This window comes from Rattus norvegicus, chromosome 6 (assembly GCF_021556685.1).
Source record: "Rattus norvegicus strain SHRSP/BbbUtx chromosome 6, alternate assembly SHRSP_T2T, whole genome shotgun sequence".
In the NCBI taxonomy this organism is placed as follows: Eukaryota; Metazoa; Chordata; class Mammalia; order Rodentia; family Muridae; genus Rattus; species Rattus norvegicus.
The window spans coordinates 68,106,473-68,126,933 of record NC_141539.1 but is presented as its reverse complement, the minus strand read 5'-3'; the positions used below and the strand labels follow the sequence as shown (position 1 = coordinate 68,126,933).

At 39.7% G+C, this 20,461-nt stretch overlaps 1 pseudogene; it reads right to left on the bottom strand.

Moving 5' to 3' along the window:
* Positions 1 to 13,161: 13,161 nt before the first annotated feature.
* Gpatch4-ps1 (G patch domain-containing protein 4, pseudogene 1) lies at positions 13,162 to 16,863 on the bottom strand (annotated as a pseudogene).
* Positions 16,864 to 20,461: the final 3,598 nt, after the last annotated feature.

The window sequence follows — 20,461 nt, the reverse complement described above, 5'->3', positions numbered from 1 at the left end:
CTTTCCTCTCAATGTCTCTGCAGATTCATTTGCAAGGAGAATTAAACCTTCTAGTGAGATATTGTTATCAAAGTGAAGAGAAATGCCATGTTGTATTTATAAAAAGAATTTGATTGCAAGTTGTGAAACCCTAAGAAATTTACATGCATTTCCTAGTTATCTCTTGACAATTGAGAAATGAGCCCCAAGGGAACTATGGCCTCCTCTCAGCTGAGGTCCTCTCTGACACATTGCTATGAACAAGAACCTGTGTACATGAACCTTTCCTATCTGCCTTTTCTCAAATCTTTTTCCAATTCAGAGTCATTTCTCTCTACAAGAGGGACCTGTTGCAGATACAGCCACATGAGAGAAAGGAAGAAGCTGTCTACCCTTACACACATCGACCTGGATTTATACTTGCACTCATTTCCTTGGGGCCATTTTCATAAATTAAACTTGGCACAGCCCTGCCTATTTGCTTTTGATCTAACATTCTGAATGAGCTCAGTTTATTTTCTGTCTAACCAGAATCCATAACCAAGAGCACTGCTCAGTAGAAAGCTTAAGGAAGTTGCCACTTGCAGTGGTCAACAAGCACACTTGAAAATTCATGAGCAATTTGTTAATAGGCAGGAATTCTTCCCGTTGCTGTTTGAACTGGCCCACGACTAAGCTGCTGGCTGAAGTGCCTACCAAAAAGGGGGAAATTAACTCAGGCCATGAAGTTAGTAGTGGATCCAATGCCTCCAAAAGAATCTAGAAACTTCTGATCATCCTCTGAATAATACTTATAGTAATAGTACTGTTAATAATGGACATCATCACCTATGTCAGTTACCCAGCCTAACTGACATGCAGGACACTTTCTTACAGAGCCCTAGCTATCAAGATTCACCTTAGGAGTCTCTAAAGGCACAACTGGACATTCATAAATCACCTGCCACCTAGTCTCCTAGAAACTTCTCATTACTCACCATAAGTCAGGAAGTATAGAGATGGTGTTCTGGATGAACACCATCAGTGAACATTTACAGAAATTGTACATCTCTGTAATTTAAGGAAGTTTCTTCTATCTTCTGTGAAATTCTAGATGTACCGCCATCCCACATTTCCTACTTCTTTTCAACTTTCAGCTTTCACTATTCGATTAATTCTAAGTAATTTCATTTCTTTCTAATTTGCATGGTTGTGCACATATGTGTATGTGTATAGCAGTGGGGACCTGAGCACACATGAGTGTGCATGTATGTGGAAGCTGAAGAACCTCAGATACAATACTCCAGAACTCCACGCATCTCATGAGAGACAGGGTCTGTCATTGGCGTGGAACTCGCCAACTAGGACAAACCAGATGGACACCAAGAATCAAACACCTTCCTGTCTCCACCTCATGCTTTTTAAAAAGAGTAATGTTTTTCTTTTTCTTTGAAAAGTATATATAAAATGTTTTAATCATATGCATCTTACCTAACTCCCTCCAGATCTTCCTCACTCCCCTACCAAACTTCATGTTTTCTCTCTCCCCTTTCCCTCTGCCCCTCCCCTTCTTGTGTCCCTCTCTCCTCTCCTTCTTTCTCTTCATCTCTCCTCAAAAACACACTGCTCCTGAAGGGACCGATCAGATAAACAGTTCTCTGCACCCAAATCCCGTGGGAGGGAAAGCTAAACCTTCAGAGAGGCAGACAGGCCTGGGAAACCAGAAGAGACTGCACTCTGCACACATTACTGATTCCAGAGGAAAACACCAAACCTCACCTGGAACACTGGTGCACAGAAGCTCCCGGAAAGGGTGGCACAGATCTTTCTGGTGACTGCTGCCCCGGAGAGCTCATAAGCAACACCCCACGAGCAAACTTGAGCCTCGGGACCACAGGTAAGAACAACTTTTCTGCTACAAGCGACCTGCCTGGTGAACTCAAGACACAGGCCCACAGGAACAGCTGAAGACCTGTAGATAGGAAAAACTACACGCCCAAAAGCAGAACACTCTGTCCTCATAACTGGATGAAAGAAAACAGGAAAACAGTTCTACAGCACTCCTGACACACAGGCTTATAGGAAAGTCTAGCCACTGTCACAAATAGCAGAACAAAGTAACACTAGAGATAATCTGATGGCAAGAGGCAAGCACAGGAACCCAAGCAACAGAAACCAAGATTACATGATATCATCGGAGCCCAATTCTCCCACCAAAGCAAACACGGAATATCCAAACACACCAGAAAAGCAAGATCTAGTTTCAAAATCATATTTGATCATGATGCTGGAGGACTTCAAGAAAGACGTGAAGAACTCCCTTCGAGTACAAGTAGAAGTCTACAGAGAGGAATCACAAAGATCCCTGAAAGAATTCCAGGAAAACATAAATAAACAAGTAGAAACCCATAGAGAGGAGTCACAAAAATCCCTGAAAGAATTCCAGGAAAACACAATCAAACAGTTGAAGGAATTAAAAATGGAAATAGAAGCAATCAAGAAAGAACACATGGAAACAACCCTGGATATAGAAAACCAAAAGAAGAGACAAGGAGCTGTAGATAGGAGCTTCACCAACAGAATACAAGAGATGGAAGAGAGAATCTCAGGAGCAGAAGATTCCATAGAAATCATCGACTCAACTGTCAAAGATAATGTAAAGCAGAAAAAGCTACTGGTCCAAAACATACAGGAAATCCAGGACCCAATGAGAAGATCAAACCTAAGGATAATAGGTATAGAAGAGAGTGAAGACTCCCAGCTCAAAGGACCAGTAAATATCTTCAACAAAATCATAGAAGAAAACTTCCCTAACCTAAAGAAAGAGATACCCATAAGCATACAAGAAGCCTACAGAACTCCAAATAGATTGGACCAGAAAAGAAACTCCTCCTGTCCCATAATAGTCAAAACACAAAACGCACAAAATAAAGAAAGAATATTAAAAGCAGTAAGGGAAAAAGGTCAAATAACATAAAAAGGCAGACCTATCAGAATCACATCAGACTTTTCGCCAGAAACTATGAAAGGCAGAAGATCCTGGACAGATGTCATATAGACCCTAAGAGAACACAAATGCCAGCCCAGGTTACTGTATCCTGCAAAACTCTCAATTAACATAGATGGAGAAACCAAGATATCCCATGACAAAACCAAATTTACACAATATCTTTCTACAAATCCAGCACTACAAAGGATAATAAATGGTAAAGCCCAACATAAGGAGGCAAGCTATACCCTAGAAGAAGCAAGAAACTAATCGTCTTGGCAACAAAACAAAGAGAAGAAAAGCACAAAAACATAACCTCATATCCAAGTATGAATATAACAGGAAGCAATAATCACTATTCCTTAATATCTCTCAACATCAATGGCCTCAACTCCCCAATAAAAAGACATAGATTAACAAACTGGATACGCAACGAGGACCCTGCATTCTGCTGCCTATAGGAAACACACCTCAGAGACAAAGAGAGACACTACCTCAGAGTGAAAGGCTGGAAAACAACTTTCCAAGCAAATGGTCAGAAGAAGCAAGCTGGAGTAGCCATTCTAATATCAAATAAAATCAATTTTCAAGTAAAAGTCATCAAAAAAGATAAGGAAGGACACTTGATATTCATCAAAGGAAAAATCCACCAAGATGAACTATCAATCCTAAATATCTATGCCCCAAATACAAGGGCACCTACATAGGTAAAAGAAACCTTACTAAAGCTCAAAACACACATTGCACCTCACACAATAATAGTGGGAGATTTCAACACCCCACTCTCATGAATGGACAGATCATGGAAACAGAAATTACACAGAGACGTAGACAGACTAAGAGAAGTCATGAGCCAAATGGACTTAACAGATATTTATACAACATTCTATCCTAAAGCAAAAGGATATATCTTCTTCTCAGCTCCTCAAGGTACTTTCTCCAAAATTGACCATATAATTGGTCAAAAAACGGGCCTCAACAGGTACAGGAAGATAGAAATAATCCCATGCGTGCTATCAGACCACCGCGGCCTAAAGCTGGTCTTCAATAAAAATAAGGGAAGATTGCCCACATATACATGGAAATTGAACAATGCTCTACTCAATGATAACCTGGTCAAGGAAGAAATAAAGAAAGAAATTAAAGACTTTTTAGAATTTAATGAAAATGAAGGTACAACATACCCAAACTTATGGAACACAATGAAAGCTGTGGTAAGAGGAAAACTCATAGCTCTGAGTGCCTGCAGAAAGAAACAGGAAAGAGCATATGTCACCTGCTTGACAACACACCTAAAAGCTCTAGAACGAAAAGAAGCAAATACACCCAGGAGGAGTAGAAGGCCGGAAATAATCAAACTCAGAGCTGAAATCAACCGAGTAGAAACAAAAAGGACCATAGAAAGAATCAACAGAACCAAAAGTTGGTTCTTTGAGAAAATCAACAAGATAGAGAAACCCTTAGCCAGACTCACGAGAGGACACAGAGAGTGTGTCCAAATTAACAAGATCAGAAATGAAAAGGGAGACATAACTACAGACTCAGAGGAAATTCAAAAAATCATCAGATCTTACTATAAAAGATACTTATTCAACAAAACTTGAAAATCTGCAGGAAATGGACAGTTTCCTAGACAGATACCAGGTACCGAAGTTAAATCAGGAACAGATAAACCAGTTAAACAACCCCATAACTTCTAAGGAAATAGAAGCAGTCATTAAAGGTCTCCCAACCAAAAAGAGCCCAGGTCCAGATGGGTTTAGTGCAGAATTCTATCAGACCTTCATAGAAGACCTCGTACCAATATTATCCAAAATATTCCACAAAATTGAAACAGTTGGATCACTCCCGAATTCCTTCTATGAAGCCACAATTACTCTTATACCTAAACCACAAAAAGACCCAACAAAGAAAGAGAACTTCAGACCAATTTCCTTTATGAATATCGACGCAAAAATACTCAATAAAATTCTGGCAAACCGAATCCAAGAGCACATCAAAACAATCATCCACCATGACCACGTAGGCTTCATCCCAGACATGCAGGGATGGTTTAATATACGGAAAACCATCAACGCGATCCATTATATAAACAAACTGAAAGAACAAAACCACATGATAATTTCATTAGATGCTGAGAAAGCATTTGACAAAATTCAACACCCCTTCACGATAAAAGTCTTGGAAAGAATAGGAATTCAAGGCCCATACCTAAACATAGTAAAAGCCATATACAGCAAACCAGTTGCTAACATTAAACTAAATGGAGAGAAACTTGAAGCAATCCCACTAAAATCAGGGAGTAGACAAGACTGCCCACTCTCTCCCTACTTATTCAATATAATTCTTGAAGTTCTAACCAGAGCAATCAGACAACAAAAGGAGATCAAGGGGATACAGATCGGAAAAGAAGAAGTCAAAATATCACTATTTGCAGATGATATGATAGTATATTTAAGTGATCCCAAAAGTTCCACCAGAGAACTACTAAAGCTGATAAACAACTTCAGCAAAGTGGCTGGGTATTAAATTAACTCAAATAAATCAGTAGCCTTCCTCCACTAAACAAACCGAGAAAGAAATTAGGGATATGACACCCTTCATTATAGATCCAAATAATATAAAGTACCTCGGTGTGACTTTAACCAAGCAAGTAAAAGATCTGTACAATAAAAACTTCAAGACTCTGAAGAAAGAAATTGAAGAAGACCTCAGAAGATGGAAAGATCTCCCATGCTCATGGATTGGCAGGATTAATATAGTAAAAATGGCCATTTTACCAAAAGCAATCTACAGATTCAATGCAATCCCCATCAAAATACCAATCCAATTCTTCATAGAGTTAGACAGAACAATTTGCAAATTCATCTGGAATAACAAAAAACCCAAGATAGCTAAAGCTATCCTCAACAATAAAAGGACTTCAGGGGGAATCACTATCCCTGAACTCAAGCAGTATTACAGAGCAATAGTGATAAAAACTGCATGGTATTGGTACAGAGACAGACAGATAGACCAATGGAACAGAATTGAAGACCCAGAAATGAACCCACACACCTATGGGCACTTGATTTTTGACAAAGGAGCCGAAACCATCAAATGGAAAAAAGATAGAATTTTTAGCAAATGGTGCTGGATCAACTGGAGGTCAACATGTAGAAGAATGCTGATCGTTCTATTCTTATCACCCTGTACAAAGCCTAAGTCCAAGTGGATCAAGGACCTCCACATCAAACCAGATACACTCAAACTAATAGAAGAAAAACTAGGGCAGCATCTCGAACACATGGGCACTGGAAATAATTTCCTGAACAAAACACCAATGGCTTATGCTCTAAGATCAAGAATCAAAAAATGGGATCTCATAAAACTGCAAAGCTTCTGTAAGGCAAAGGACACTGTGGTTAGGACAAAACGGCAACCAACAGATTGGGAAAAGATCTTTACCAATCCTACAACAGATAGAGGCCTTATATCCAAAATATACAAAGAACTCAAGAAGTTAGACCGCAGGGAGACAAATAACCCTATTAAAAATGGGGTTCAGAGCTAAACAAAGAATTCACAGCTGAGGAATGCCGAATGGCTGAGAAACACCTAAAGAAATGTTCAACATCTTTAGTCATAAGGGAAATGCAAATCAAAACAACCCTGAGATTTCACCTCACACCAGTGAGAATGGCTAAGATCAAAAACTCAGGTGACAGCAAATGCTGGCGAGGATGTGGAGAAAGAGGAACACTCCTCCATTGTTGGTGGGATTGCAGACTGGTACAACCATTCTGGAAATCAGTCTGGACGTTCCTCAGAAAATTGGACATTGAACTGCCTGAGGATCTAGGTATACCTCTCTTGGGCATATACCCAAAAGATGCCCCAACATATAGAAAAGACACGTGCTCCACTATGTTCATCGCAGCCTTGTTCATAATAGCCAGAAGCTGGAAAGAACCCAGATGCCCTTCAACAGAGAAATGGATACAGAAAATGTGGTACATCTACACAATGGAATATTACTCAGCTATCAAAAACAATGACTTTATGAAATTCGTAGGCAAATGGTTGGAACTGGAAAATATCATCCTGAGTGAGGTAACCCAATCACAGAAAAACCACATGGTATGCACTCATTAATAAGTGAATATTAGCCCAAATTCTCGAATTACCCTAAATGCACAGAACACATAAAACTCAAGAAGGATGACCAAAATGCAGATGCTTCACTCGTTCTTTAAAAAGGGAACAAGAATACCCTTGGCATGGAATAGAGAGGCAAAGATTAAAACAGACACAGAAGGAACACCCATTCAGAGCCTGCCCCACATGTGGCCCATACACATACAGCCATCCAATTAGACAAGATGAATGAAGCAAATTAGTGCAGGCGGACAGGAGCCGGATGTAGATCTCTCCTGAGAGACACAGCCAGAATACAGCAAATACAGAGGCAAATGCCAGCAGCAACCACTGAACTGAGAAAGGGACCCCCGTTGAAGAAATCAGATAAAGAACTCGAAGAGCTTGAAGGAGCTCAAGACCCCTTATGAACAACAATGCCAAGCAACCAGAACTTCCAGGGACTAAGCCACTCCTTAAGGACTATACATGGACTGACCCTGGACTCTGACCTCATAGGTAGCAATGAATGTTCTAGTAAGATCACCAGTGGAGGGGGAAGCCCTTGGTCCTGCTAAGACTCAACCCCCAGAGAACATGATTGTTGGGGGAAGGGCAGCAATGGGGGAAGGATGGGGGAGGGGAACACCCATAAAGAAAAGGAGGGGGAGGGATTAGGGGGATGTTTGCCTGGAAACCGGGAAAGGGAATAACACTCAAAATGTAAATAAGAAACACTCAAGTTAATAAAAAAAAAACAAAAAAAACAAAAAAACAAAAAACAAAAAACCAAAAAACAAAAAAACAAAACACACTGCTCAGAATTCATTTGATATTGTCCAAGTACGTCTGGGTATGGGGACTGTATTGGAGTGTGGTAAATATACCAGTATCACTCCATTAAAGGAAGAAATATTCCACACACCAGCAGCAACTAAATGTCAATATCTCTTTAGATAGGGATGGAATTTTATGCCTACCTGCCTTCCTCCATGCTGGAATTTTGTCAGTTTTAAGTTTGTGCACATCTTGTGTATGTCATCAGCTCTGTGAACTCATATGTGTGTCTTCCCTATTGTGTTCCTAAAACATTGTTTCCTTACATTCACCTAACTCCTCTGGCTCTTGCAGGATCTCTGCCTGTTCCATGGGCTATGGAACTAAACAGAGAGTTCTCAAAATATAAAACACAAATAGCTGAGAAATACTTTTTAAAATGTTCAACATCTTTACCCTTCAGAGAAGTGCATAATGAGATTTCATCTTGCCCCAGTCAGAATAGCCAAGATCAACAAAACAAATGACAACAAATCATGACAAGTATTTGTGGGAAGGGAAACACTTTTTCACTGCTCATGGGAGTGCAAACCGGAACTGGCACATCAGCAGGGAGGTGACTCAAAAAAGTAGAATATGAATCCACCTCAAATTCTACCTACACCACTCTTAGATATTTTACTGTAGAGAGACCCACTCATCCATGCTCAATGCTTCTTGTTTCACAATAGCCAGAAAATGGAAACAGTCTACATATTTCTCAGTTAATGAATGGATGATGGAAATGTGCTAAACTTACATAATAGAGTGTTATTCAGGTGTTAAGAAAAATGAAACTTATAGATAACTTAATATTCATATTTTATATTTTATGATTTGTTTGTTTCTGTGCCCCATATGTAAATTAGCAACATGGGGCATAGAGATAGTAAAAGCCAGAGGTGGTAGATGGCTGTAATTGAACAATATTTCACATGCAGTGACCTCCAAAGATAAACACTGCATGTTTTCTTTCACACATAAAATATTAACTTTAAAGATCTTTATTAGAGCTTTGTTGTTTCATTTAGAATACTCACAAAGGTGAGGGATCTGGCAAGGGATGACAGTAAAAGAGGGGATCTTTCAAGAAGTAGGAAATAAACTGTACTGTTACAAGATTAAATGGCAAATAAAACCAAAGAACTAAAAGAAATGGGGAGCCAGAGGACAGAATTGAGGAAGGGATCTGAGGAGGGATGATAACACTGAAGGCTTTTTGAGCAGCTATGTGGAAACTTATTAATGTACAAGTTTCCAAAATACACACATATGAAAAGGAGGTTAAATTATATCCCTGTATAATTGGGGAACACAACCAAATAAAAACCCAGTACCAGCAATGCGTTACTTCCTTTTGAGTTGTTCACCACTCGAGTTCCATAGACCCCCCCAATAAGTATATTTCACACACACACACACACACACACACACACACACACACACACACGAACTCATGCACACACTCGCAAAAGTGTATGTGTGTGCAATGTTACTGGTTACTTTCAGAGCTTGATAGAAGACCCTATTGCGGCAGTCACGTCTAACAAAGTGATCAAACATGAAGAAACCAAACCATTGCTCAACTGGAAACTTTATCTCTAATGGGTAAATGTCATACTGTTAGAAGATGATGGGTAGGGTACTAGAGAAGAATCAGTCTCACCCAGCAATGAGTCCTGCGGCCTACAATAATGACCCAACTGGCTTCATATTTCCTCTTGTACAATGGTGATATGAATATTGTGGGTGTGTGGTAATTTAAAAAAGAATGGTCCAATATGCTTATATATTTGAATGTTTAGTCATTAGGAAGTGGCACTATTTGAGAAGGATTAAAAGGTGTGGCCTTTTAGAGTAGGCCTGACTTGTTGGAGGAAGTAGGCTTCGTGGTTTCAAGAGCTCAAGCCAGAACCAATTATCTCTTTCTCCCTGCTGCATGTGGATCAGGACACAGAACTTTCAGCTACTTCTCCAGCACCGTGTATACCTGTGTACTGCCATGCTAACTGCCATACTGATAATAGACTAAGCTTCTGGAACTAAAAACAAGCCCCTAATTAAATGTTTTCTTTTAAAAGAGTTGCTTTGGTCTCTTCACAACATTAGCACAGTGACTAAGACAGGTAATAACCAATCAGTTTTTAAATTGGGTTGCAGTCCAACTCTATGAGATGGAATCTATACCTGGCACTGTCAATAAGTCCAAGAACATGAGGCTAGACAGGTCATGATGCTTGGACAAAAACCTACTAGTATTATTCTGCTAAGTGAGCATAATAATAAAAGGACTCCTAATGTATAATGCTACACCCATAGATTAGTCTATTACCCATCCTTCATGAGGGATGATGCTTCTTGCAATAAACAGTGATCAATAAGATACTTTGAAAAGCTCAGCCCAAATGAGATGTTTGTATCATGCCCCACAAGGCTCAGAGATCTACACACAGATTTCTTTTACATGGGGGATCAAAATCAGGTGTCCATGCTAACAAGGCAAGCACTTTATGAACTGTACCATCTTCCCAATGACTATATTTCTTAAAGCAACACACACACACACACACACACACACACACACACTTTAACTCCATCTTGTCTTATTCTGTCATCTGTTTATCTATCTATCTATCTATCTATCTATCTATCTACCTATCTATCTAGCTATACATATATCTATCTTTTTTAACTCTGGCCAATTTACTTTTGAAAATATTTCTTCTTTAAAAAGTACTTTACTTAGAAGAAAGATAGATAAATAATAACTAATAATTCAGTAGAACATAAATAAAATAAGAAACTATCCTGAAAATGTCCTTTCTGTCAACATCTAGAATACTTGAAACTCCATAGAAAGCTTGTTCAAAATGATTTCTCTATAAGCATAACTTCTAATCATCCCAAATAAACAACAGCTACGTACTCGTTCTCTCTTCTGCTTGGCTGAATTCCTTGTGCCATCAGAACAACACGAGCACTTATTACAAATATATGCTTCATTCTGAATGTGTGGTCAGATTGTGGGTCATAAATGTCCTGAATGATTCAATAAAGCATGGTCTTTATCAGGAAGAGGGATTTCATGCATTTTAAATGCCAAAAACCTGACAAGAAATGAAATTTTAGAGCTTAGTTTGATGTAATCTGTTCATAAGCCAAGGACTACATAGAGCTCTGATCTCATTTTCCTTTCCTGTGCTTTTATTGATGGATCTTGCTATGGCATTCAGCACTTTAATTTAATCCATATTAAAGGTAGATTCAGGCTGAGCTGAGTTGTGCAGGATCTTGGTGGGCATTTACACTTGTTTATTTCTGTTTCCTATTTCTACAGGTCAATAGTTATCTAATTCTGATTAAATTGCTGTTTAAAGAAAAAAGTTAAGAAACCAATCTTCTAGGGAGACAGTCATATTCAGTGAGTCACAAAAGCCTGTCCTTAACTGCCATTATATTTTATCTTCTTCCCTGTGGCTGTGGCTGAGCACTTTTCTGAACTCCAATTAATCTTAGGAAGTGGCATAGTTTTCTTGGGATAATGAAAATATAGTGTGTATTGACATACAGCTAATTCAATCTTAAAGACCCAGGGGCTATTAAAAAAAAAACAAGAAATTGCACGATTAATCACAAAATGATACCATAAGGGAAAATACATGTGTGTAATCATAAAAGTTCAAAATCAGTTTGAAAAAGTTTTCTAGATGTTTGTCTCTCTGGAATTCTGGAAGGGTCTTTCATTTTAGGTCTCCGTTAAGTTTAAATGTCACTTAATTATCTCTGATTGTGAACGGATAATGGCAAATTTAATAAATTTATTTATTTTCTCTGTATATGTGTGGGTTGCATAAAAATCCAGAGTTTGACCAGAGCCCTTACTTTTGAAAGTACTTGTGGATGAATAGACAATATAAGCTGATGTAATGTGCATTTTCCCTCTTCCTCTTCCAAGTTCACAGCCCACTAAAGAGAAAGGCCAGAAACACAGAAATCAACTACTAATGGCAGTGCTTATCAGAAAACCAGCCTGAATGTGAGAAATAAGCAGACTCAGTACTTGTGATGGCTTTTCTTGGTTGTCAACTTGACAACAATTAAAAATAATTAAATCCAAAAATGTAGGGCACACCTATGTGTGCTTTTTGATTAATTTGAAATAGGTATATAGATCCACTTCTAATTCAGCCCTTTGAAGTGGGAAGACAGACACCTTTTTTTCACTCTTCACTTTTCTTTTTATTATTCCAAAGTTAAGTATTACTTTTAAATCATCCATCATCATTTTTGATTTAATGTACCATCATTTCTCCAAGATATGAAATTTCTGAATCTCTTTGGAGTACTAATTCCATGTTTCTAGATTTAACAAAGCTGTTGAAGTTCTAAATTCCATTTTATTTCCCTGAAATTTCAAGACAGCTGCTGATGCAAATTTTAATATAAAATATTTAGTCACAAAATAGCATTGCTTTTATATGCACATAGTTATAATATTACTTTGCTTGTGTCAACAAAAAGTATACTATCTTTCATAAAACTCTACACAAATTCGGGACTGTTATATAAAACACAAATTACAAATGTAAAGCAGGTGCCAGCATGTTAGACTATATTACATCAAAAAGTTTTAATGGTCCCAAATATATATGTTCAACAACTAATCATATACTCAGGGGGAAAGAAAAAACAAAACTGAAACAAAAAGAAAAAATTATGACATAAATGATCACATCTACAATTCCAGTCAATTTAATCAAGTAGGGATAAATCCCCACCTTAAAGGATACTTTATTTTGCCCTCCTCCCTCAACCTGTTTTAGCTTGATTAAATGTTCAATTTTAAAGGCAGGTCTCTTTATAGAAAGAAACTGCTAGCACTCTTTACTAGTGAGGAACTATGGCAGAAAGACCCATTCTTCTAAGTCTCAAATGTGGTCCAAGAAAGCAGGTTCTGATTATAGCAACTTGTCAGTCAATCCAGAGTTCCACTGACAAAACCACTGCCCTATTGGCTTTTTATTTCTATTTCCTTCCCCAAAAAAAGGGCAATGTGTGGGAGCTGAAGAGCTCACAGGCCTATGTCTTCCCTCTAACCTCACAGCATCCCGCTCCTCATGCTCCGTTGAATTGACACTTGATGAGCAGAGGACCAGTGTGGATGAGCAGAAGACCAGTGTGGTGCTGATCTGTCATTCACTGCACTCTGGTGTGGATTTTGTAGGGGGAGGGGTAAAGAACCAGTTTTGTCAACAGGTACTGATCACAGGCAGTTGCTATTATTAGGACTCAAATTTTGCTTTTGACATTGGTAATGTGTCTTCCTTGTTTTCATCCTCATCCTCATCTTCATCAGGATAATCTACCAAACCCACGAGTCCTTCCTTTGTGGTAATAGCTGCTGATGGAGGTGTACTCTTAGGGACAGATCCAGGACAGGCTGGAGATCCTGAGGACCCTTTAATCCAGATTTTGAGGCAGAAAGGCACACCTTTACTCTAGGACACACATTCTGCTGGAAGTCTGTACTTTTAATGTCTGCCCGCTCTTGCCTTACCAGCACATCCATTCTTTCACTGGCACTACAGTCTACTTCTTTGGGATTCCAGTGTCTACTGAAGATCAGCTGAGACATCCAGTCTCATGAACTGACCGTTTGTACCAGATTTGTGGACTTTCTGTTCACAGACAGCCAGATTTTAATTAGTTGGGCTGAAGCTTGTAAGTCTATCTTATAAATCATACACACACACACACACACACACACACACACACACACACACACACATATAATCTTTTCCTGATATATATATATATATATATATATATATATATATATATATATATATCAGAAAAGATTAAAGAAAGTGTGCCCCAAAAATCTTCACCTGCTCATTTTTCTCCCCTTCTCAGAAGTGTAATCACTTGCTCCCTCCCATTTTTCCTCCAACTCATGAGTATGGTGTCGTCTGCAATGCCATTCCACTGCAGGGGCTTTCAAGCTTAAGTGTGTCTCTCAGTCCTCATTGGTCTAATAAATGCAGGTTACTGGGCCCTCGGGTTTCTGGTTCAGTATACACGAGTGAAGCCTAAGAATTCATATTTCTAGCACCTTCTTCATGTTGCTGAAACACTCGTCTAATTCAGTAGTTTTCAAGTTTAATCAGTATTAGAATCACTAGAACAGAGGAATCTCTATTTCTTACTATTCTTAGGCAATTTTTTTCCTCTTTTAATCTATGAAGCTTAACATTTGATCCTGTGGTCTAGCAGGAGATTTGGCATTGTCATCAGGGGAAACCAGCAACCTACCTAATCAAATACCTTTATTTTACCAGGCTTCCCCATCAACACTGACAAAATTCTTCATGGGACTAGGAGAGGATGGTGATGATTGTTGCTTTAGAAATGTATGAAGTTAATGGAGCATAAATTAAATGAATAGCAGTACTCAAGACCATCACATTCTATTCTGTTTTTCATCCTGTATTACAAAGAGCTAGAGATTTTGTGTTAAAATCAAATAATGATACTAAAATATTCTGAAAATTTTAATAACAAAATAGCCCAAATTGCAGATAAAGCTTCTTCCATTACAAATTTTGTAAGTTGAGACTACAATGCCAAAATCAGATTGATGAATATTAGCATCTAAAATCAAATTACTTTGCTTTTGTGTTAAAAGGAAAAAAGATTAAATACTCAAATTCCATCCTGCCCAGTTTGACATTCTACTGATTCCATTAGATGAAGACTTCTTTAAGCATCTGGAGTTGAATTTTCTTTCACCAAACTAGGTAGAACCCTCTTGGAATCTTTACAGCTCAATTGCATGCACAGACCTCATTTGGGGACAGATCAAAGAGAATATTAAAGATTATCAGCTGCAAGCTTTGCATTCACTTCTTTTAGAAGACATATCAGTCCTTGTCAGCTTATATCTCGAACAAATTATAGTCTGAGAACCTTCTAGTAATTATCGTCAGTTATCCATGGAGAAGACTAATGAGAAAAAACAGGCAAAAACCCATGATTTCAGCTTTACTATGATGCTAGATACTTTATTGAGAGAACACAAATTTACTCTCAAAATCTGAACAGTCTCTCTTCTGAGATGCATTATAGATCATTTAACTCTTTAGGTAGAGAGACCGGAAGGTTATCTATGTTTCTATTGTCGTAGCAATTACAGAGTAGAACTTGAGACATGCCTGGTCTCTAATGATAAAAACATGTCTATTCATTTGCATTTGAGAACTGATTCTGACATGGCCATAGCTGATATAAATATGATCTCTTGTAGAGGGCCGCAATAGCATTCTCCACCACAAGATGGCGCGGGCTTCCACTGCGCCCCACGTGGAAGGCCGAGATAGTTTCTCCATTACAAGATGGCGCTGGCCTCCGCCACACCAGCCGACTTCCTTTCAGGAAGTTAACTGTGTGCGCATGTGCAAGAGTGCCTTCGTGCCAGGTCTTTGCCCACTCCGGGGCGTGCCTAATGAGATCATGGGTAAGCAACCAATCAGGTGTGGATGCAATGCGCTAGGGTGTACATAAGCCGTGCCATGCTGGCGCCCTGCCGCCGCCCTCTATTATTAATAAATATAAGCATTTTGGCTACAGAAGGATTCATGTGTTCCCACGTATTCTTGCTGGCGAGAGGCCGCGCAGGACATTCTCTCTCTCTCTCTCTCTCTCTCTCTCTCTCTCTCTCTCTCTCTCTCTCTCTCTCTTTCCTGGCAGCCTTCACCACTCCCTTACCTCCTGTGCTGAAGTTACTCAGACCAGGAATTTTGCCTGACAGTTGAGATTTTGATCATATCTCATATTGGTTTCCACTAGAGGGTCACTCACAGCATATGACTGTAGGGACTGCTGCCACCTTGGAACCCTGTGCTGAGACCCACTGGAAAATGAACTTCCACTGCATGTGCCTCAAAATATGAGCTCCCTCACCTTTGAAGTGGTTCAGGCTTAGAGTAGGCTTTCTTTTTCTTTCTTTCTTTTTCTTTTCAGGGACCAAGCTCTCATTTAATCATGATTAGAAACAGGCAGTCTAGGAGGGCAACCCAACCCATACATATAAATGTATGTTTTTCTTAACCTTCGGCACTGCCTCCTCCTTTTTTCTTCTTTTTCCTAGAAGATTGATCATAATACTCTGTGCTCAATTCTCCAGGCCCACTAATTCCAGCAGCCTCTTCCTCCTCACTTCCTATAACTGTTCCTTTTCTCTCTCATCTTTCTTCTTCTTTTTTTATTCTTGCTTTTCCTGAAGCTCTTGTCAGTGTGTTTCAGGAGCTCTTCACCTAGACTCTTCAGTTGTTGCAGCCTCTTCCTCCTCTTTCTGCTTCCTCTTCTTTTTCTTTTTTTGGGAGGGCTTGCTATCAGTCAGTGGTTGAGAAGTACCCACGTCCTTAGAGCCTTTGAGCTAAGCCAGGCAGAACTGCTCTTGAGCTTCCAGGCAAACAAGCTTGGCTTTCATGGTGACTCCAATCTTGGCAGCCTTGTGTGCTGTTACCTCTCACAAGCTTTGGGTAGCATCTCATCAGTCAGAATCTTTGGGGGCATGGATTCATGGTTATCAACATCACTGCAGCTCCCCAAGTCTCTGCCAGACTTCTTTTCACCTGAGGTTAGTGCGTCTGTCTTCACAAACTTCTGATACAGCAAGCTGAGCATGGAGTGATAGCACTGTGTGGTCTCCTTGGAAAGATGCCTTATCTGCACTCCATCCTTGCCTGAGTCCATTACCAAGTTGACAGTAGTCTTGTTAAGAGATCACTTTACCACTGGTTTGGAAACTCCTTGGCAAGGGCATGTCCCACCACATGGGTGTCTTGTTTCAGTGTCACCTTAAGGGCCTGGGTGATGCCATTCTCCTTCCAGCCCAGGCCTTTGCCTTGAGTCCATCCATGCTTCAGCAGCTGCTCTTCAGCAAACTTCATCCCATGACTCTTAACCTCTGGGGCAACACTCATGGCAGTGAGAGGCTCTGTCCTCAGGTTCTCAGCATGAACAATGTGGCATCATCCTCATCAGTGTACAGTCCTCTCTGTGGAAGCATGTGCCATACCCAACCTGGTGCCTCTATCATCCAGGAAGTGCCTGGAATAGGCTTTCTTTAAGCTGCTCTATTGTGCAGGAATAAAATACAATTTTAGTTATCTAGACTTATATTTTTTGTCTTTTCAGAAAAATTCAGTATATTTTGTTCACACACACACACACACACACACACACACACACACACAATGGTCTTTAACAAATGTATGTAAACAGGGACAATCAAGAGACTATTTAATAGTCCCAGAGACTATTTTTTTTATTAACTTGAGTATTTCTTATATACATTTCGAGTGTTATTCCCTTTCCCGGTTTCCGGGCAAACATCCCCCTCCCACCTCCCCTTCCTTATGGGTGTTCCCCTCCCAACCCTCCCCCCATTGCTGCCCTCCCCCCATAGATTAGTTCACTGGGGGTTCAGTCTTAGCAGGACCCAGGGCTTCCCCTTCCACTGGTGCTCTTACTAGGATATTCATTGCTACCTATGGGGTCAGAGTCCAGGGTCAGTCCATGTATAGTCTTTAGGTAGTGGCTTAGTCCCTGGAAGCTCTGGTTGCTTGGCATTGTTGTACTTTTGGGGTCTCGAGCCCCTTCAAGCTCTTCCAGTTCTTTCTCTGATTCCTTCAATAGGGGACCTATTCTCAGTTCAGTGGTTTGCTGCTGGCATTCACCTCTGTATTTGCTGTATTCTGGCTGTGTCTCTCAGGAGAGATCTACATCCGGCTCCTGTCGGTCTGCACTTCTTTGCTTCATCCATCTTGTCTAATTGGGTGGCTGTATATGTATGGGCCACATGTGGGGCAGGCTCTGAATGGGTGTTCCTTCAGTCTCTGTTTTAATCTTTGCCTCTCCCTTCCCTGCCAAGGGTATTCTTTTTCCTCATTTAAAGAAGGAGTGAAGCATTCACATTTTGATCATCCATCTTGAGTATCATTTGTTCTAGGGATCTAGGGTAATTCAAGCATTTGGGCTAATAGCCACTTATCAATGAGTGCATACCATGTATGTCTTTCTGTGATTGGGTTAGCTCACTCAGGATGATGTTTTCCAGTTCCAACCATTTGCCTACGAATTTCATAAACTCGTTGTTTTTGATAGCTGAGTAATATTCCATTGTGTAGATGTACCACATTTTCTGTATCCATTCCTCTGTTGAAGGGCATCTGGGTTCTTTCCAGCTTCTGGCTATTATAAATAAGGCTGCGATGAACATAGTGGAGCACGTGTCTCTTTTATATGTTGAGGCATCTTTTGGGTATATGCCCAAGAGAGGTATAGCTGGATCCTCAGGCAGTTCAATGTCCAATTTTCTGAGGAACCTCCAGACTGATTTCCAGAATGGTTGTACCAGTCTGCAATCCCACCAACAATGGAGGAGTGTTCCTCTTTCTCCACATCCTCGCCAGCATCTGCTGTCACCTGAGTTTTTGATCTTAGCCATTCTCACTGGTGTGAGGTGAAATCTCAGGGTTGTTTTGATTTGCATTTCCCTTATGACTAAAGATGTTGAACATTTCTTTAGGTGTTTCTCAGCCATTCAGCATTCCTCAGCTGTGAATTCTTTGTTTAGCTCTGAACCCCATTTTTTAATAGGGTTATTTGTTTCCCGGCGGTCTAACTTCTTGAGTTCTTTGTATATTTTGGATATAAGGCCACTATCTGTTGTAGGATTGGTAAAGATCTTTCCCAATCTGTTGGTTGCCGTTGTGTCCTAACCACAGTGTCGTTTCCCTTACAGAAGCTTTGCAGTTTTATGAGATCCCATTTGTCGATTCTTGATCTTAGAGCATAAGCCACTGGTGTTTTGTTCAGGAAATTTTTTCCAGTGCCCATGTGTTCCAGATGCTGCCCTAGTTTTTCTTCTATTAGTTTGAGTGTGTCTGGTTTGATGTGGAGGTCCTTCATCCACTTGGACTTAAGCTTTGTACAGGGTGATAAGCATGGATCGATCTGCATTCTTCTACATGTTGCCCTCCAGTTGAACCAGCACCATTTGCTGAAAATGCTATCTTTTTTCCATTGGATGGTTTTGGCTCCTTTGACAAAAATCAAGTGACCATAGGTGTGTGGATTCATTTCTGGGTCTTCAATTCTATTCCATTGGTCTATCTGTCTGTCTCTGTACCAATACCATGCAGTTTTTATCACTATTGCTCTGTAATACTGCTTGAGTTCAGGGATAGTGATTCCCCCTGAAGTCCATTTATTGTTGAGGATAGCTTTAGCTATCCTGGGTTTTTTGTTATTCCAGATGAATTTGCAAATTGTTCTGTCTAACTCTTTGAAGAATTGGATTGGTATTTTGATGGGGATTGCATTGAATCTGTAGATTGCTTTTGGTAAAATGGCCATTTTTACTATATTAATCCTGCCAATCCATGAACATGGGAGATCTTTCCATCTTCTGAGGTCTTCTTCAATTTCTTTCCTCAGTGTCTTGAAGTTTTTATTGTACAGATCTTTTACTTGCTTGGTTAAAGTCACACCGAGGTACTTTATATTATTTGGGTCTATTATGAAGGGTGTCGTTTCCCTAATTTCTTTCTCGGCTTGTTTCTCTTTTGTATAGAGGAAGGCAACTGATTTATTTGAGTTAATTTTATACCCAGCCACTTTGCTGAAGTTGTTTATCAGCTTTAGTAGTTCTCTGGTGGAACTTTTGGGATCACTTAAATATACTATCATGTCATCTGCAAATAGTGATATTTTGACCTCTTCTTTTCCGATCTGTATCCCCTTGATCTCCTTTTGTTGTCTGATTGCTCTGGCTAGAACTTCAAGAACTATATTGAATAAGTAGGGAGAGAGTGGGCAGCCTTGTCTAGTCCCTGATTTTAGTGGGATTGCTTCAAGTTTCTCTCCATTTAGTTTAATGTTAGCAACTGGTTTGCTGTATATGGCTTTTACTATGTTTAGGTATGGGCCTTGAATTCCTATTCTTTCCAGGACTTTTATCATGAAGGGGTGTTGAATTTTGTCAAATGCTTTCTCAGCATCTAATGAAATGATCATGTGGTTCTGTTCTTTCAGTTTGTTTATATAATGGATCACGTTGATGGTTTTCCGTATATTAAACCATCCCTGCATGCCTGGGATGAAGCCTACTTGATCATGGTGGATGATTGTTTTGATGTGCTCTTGAATTCGGTTTGCCAGAATTTTATTGAGTATTTTTGCGTCGATATTCATAAGGGAAATTGGTCTGAAGTTCTCTTTCTTTGTTGTGTCTTTGTGTGGTTTAGGTATAAGAGTAATTGTGGCTTCGTAGAAGGAATTCGGTAGGGCTCCATCTGTTTCAATTTTGTGGAATAGTTTGGATAATATTGGTATGAGGTCTTCTATGAAGGTTTGATAGAATTCTGCACTAAACCAGTCTGGACCTGGGCTCTTTTTGGTTGGGAGACCTTAATGACTGCTTCTATTTCCTTAGGAGTTATGGGGTTGTTTAACTGGTTAATCTGTTCCTGATTTAACTTCGATACCTGGTATCTGTCTAGGAAATTGTCCATTTCC